The sequence below is a fragment of the Lepisosteus platostomus genome, chromosome 3, assembly GCF_059453375.1.
Source record: "Lepisosteus platostomus isolate fLepPlt1 chromosome 3, fLepPlt1.hap1, whole genome shotgun sequence".
NCBI classification, from domain to species: Eukaryota; Metazoa; Chordata; class Actinopteri; order Semionotiformes; family Lepisosteidae; genus Lepisosteus; species Lepisosteus platostomus.
The window spans coordinates 42,453,371-42,456,165 of record NC_142613.1 but is presented as its reverse complement, the minus strand read 5'-3'; the positions used below and the strand labels follow the sequence as shown (position 1 = coordinate 42,456,165).

Genomic DNA, 2,795 nt, shown 5'->3' with positions numbered 1-2,795 from the left:
GAGTGACCAGAGAATTGTTCAGGAGGGTAGCCGGCGGTTTGAAGGATGTCGTAGAGGTGAGAGAGACACCAGTTGCGGGTCGTGATACGGCCCTTCTCGTTTACGAACAGAGGGTCAGTAGGCAAAGCTCCGGCAGAGGTGCGAAGATGTGCGTAATGGGATAGAGGCTCGTATGGGCTTATGTATGAACAGAGTTTGAAATAATAGATGAGAGTGCCAGACGCGAGTTGGCCGGTTTTGCTTTTCTTGAGATAGACGGTCAGTGTATCGGAAGATAAGATGGAGATGTCGGATAAGCACGGGGTTGAGAAGAGGGATCGAAGGATGTGGAAGCAGCGGTAATTTCAGAGCATCTTAGGAAGCCGAAGAAGGCTAACAAGAATAAAGATTCGAGAGTGCGGTCGACCCAGGGTGAGTGGTAACCCGACCTGAGAATGTAGATGCAGGATTCGAGGATGTCCGAAGTAAGTGGTGCGCGTTGGTTTGGAAGTGGTTTTTCAAGCCGCTGAAAGCCTTTAAGCAGGAGACTAATTTGAGGGTGGATAAGGGAGGGACAGGTCGTGCCGAAAAGGAGTTTATGGAAGAAGTGGATGCCGCACAGGTATACTTTGGTGGTGGATGCTTGTACCTTGAGTGAGTTTCTACAATAGCAAACGAAGGATGATACGGTGAGAATATCGAAAGAAGGGAATTTTATGTTCGTGGAGAGGTGGATGGATTGGAAGCCCTTCCAGGCAGTCCAGTAAGAGTTGAGAGTTCGAGGGGCAATCCCTAAGAAGATAGTTTGCTGGGCCAGCTGGACGTAGTGATGGAAAGGATGATTCAGAGGAACGTGAGTTCCGAATAGGGAGGTACTGTGCATGGGTTCCGTCTTGCATCTGGTGCCAAATTCCTGAATTTCTGAAATTGAAAGCGAGAGAGAGTCAGCTATCTCGTTAAGGTTACCTTGAATGTGAGCAGCTACGAGGATGAATTGATGTGTGAGAGAAATCCATTTAAGGCGGCGGAGAAATTTCATGATAGATCGGGATGAAGACCTTCCTTTGTTGATTATATGGACTACTGCATAGTTGTCCGAATGGATAAGGAAGGATTTTTGTTTCCAATTGTGGCCCCAAAGAGAAGCTGCAACGACAATTGGAAATATTTCGAACAGGGCCGATGACTGGTCGGCGAGAGGGATCGAAGAAAGTTCAGGAGGCCAAGGGGCTGCAAACCACTGGCCTTTGTAATAGCCTCCAAAACCGACTGAGGGGGCTGCATCTGTGAAAAGCTGGATATCCTCGGCGTCGGAGAGGAGGTCATCGTAGAAGAGAGATATGCCATTCCAGTTGGCCAAGAAAAGCTGCCAGAGCCTGGGCTCGGATTTGCAGTCGGCTGAAAGGCTTACGTGGTGGTAAGAAGAGGACACGGAAGAGGCGAGGTCGAGAAGGTAGGAGATGAATGACCGTCCTTGGGGAATGATACGCATGGCGCAATTGAGGTGGCCGAGCAGAGAGAGAAGTTCCCTCTTTGTGCAAGATTTGGCGGAAGAATAGGTAGAGATATACGTCTGGATCCTGTCGATCTTGTCGCGAGGCAGGGAGGCGGAGAAATTGATGAAATTGAGGGTGATCCCGAGGAATTGGATTATATGAGAGGGACCGGTTGTTTTGTCTGTGGCGAGAGGTACCCCTAGTTTCCCGAAAACGGAAGTAAGTGTGGAAGAGGCTCTTGCGGGTAGGGTGTGAGGAAAATCTATGGTAAGGAAATCGTCGAGAAGGTGGACGAGAAAAGGAAGCCTATAGTTATTCAAGAGGATCCAGCAGAGAGCTTCGGCTAAGGTATCGAAAATTTTTGGGCTACTCCTGCATCCGAAAGTAAGGCGGACTCCAAAGAGGGGATGTGTCCAAGAGGAACAGAAATCGCAGGAAAGAGATCTGATGCCGGCGAAAGTGCGGCAGTAAAGCTCAATGTCGAGGGCTCCCCAGTAGGTGCGCTGGTTCCTTTGGAGTAGGCGGGCAGGGGCCTTGGCCGAGAACTGCTTGTGGTAGTCGTAGAACAGGGAGCCCTCGAAACGGACAGATAGATCGAGGATGATGTGCATGTAATCGTCAAGTTCCTGACGATGTTCAGGAACGGCGGAGCACATGATGTCGCGAAAAATGCTGAAAGCCAAGCGGAAGTCGGAAATTCGAAGGACTGAAGCAGAGTGAGGGTCAGAAGATTTGAGAGTAACGGAAATCGAGCCGCAGTCGACTGTTCTGGAATCGGAGTTGTAAGTGGAGGAAGAGAGAAGGTAAGCTAGATTGACGTCCGCACCTCGTAGAATTTGCTGCCGGAGTGAAAAGGAAATGGGAGGAGGACTAAACTTTAGTGCGTTAGGAGGAGCTGGGAGAGGAACGGCTGTGTGGAGAGAAAAGTCCTTAGTAGAGGGGAGATTGGAATCCAGGGCCGAAGGCATGGGATGACTGATGCCGTGTTGTACACCGGGGATGGGAGAAGATGAGGAGGGAAGAAGAGAGGAAAGCAGATTGTGGTAGGAGGGGTTAGACGGATCTGGGGCCTGAAGCTAATTGGCTTGGGATATGGAAGCCGAAGGCTGTTGAGGAGGGATTGAAGCAGGGACAAAGGCTGCGTGAAGGACTGAGGAGGCTGCCGAGTTGTCTTGGACGCCAGGGGGTGGGGGAGGGTAGGAGCCGCCTGCTGGCTGAATTGGGGGTCGTTTACTGGATGGCCTTTGGGCCGTGGAGACCGCAGCAGGGGTCGAAAGAAAAGAAACCGGGGCCGAAGGCACCAAGCTGGCGGAGCTTGAG

The 2,795-nt window shown here is 51.1% G+C and overlaps 1 pseudogene; it reads right to left on the bottom strand.

The window, feature by feature from the left end:
- Positions 1–263: 263 nt before the first annotated feature.
- LOC148674896 (uncharacterized) lies at positions 264–2,443 on the bottom strand (annotated as a pseudogene).
- Between the last annotated feature and the right edge of the window lie 352 nt (positions 2,444–2,795).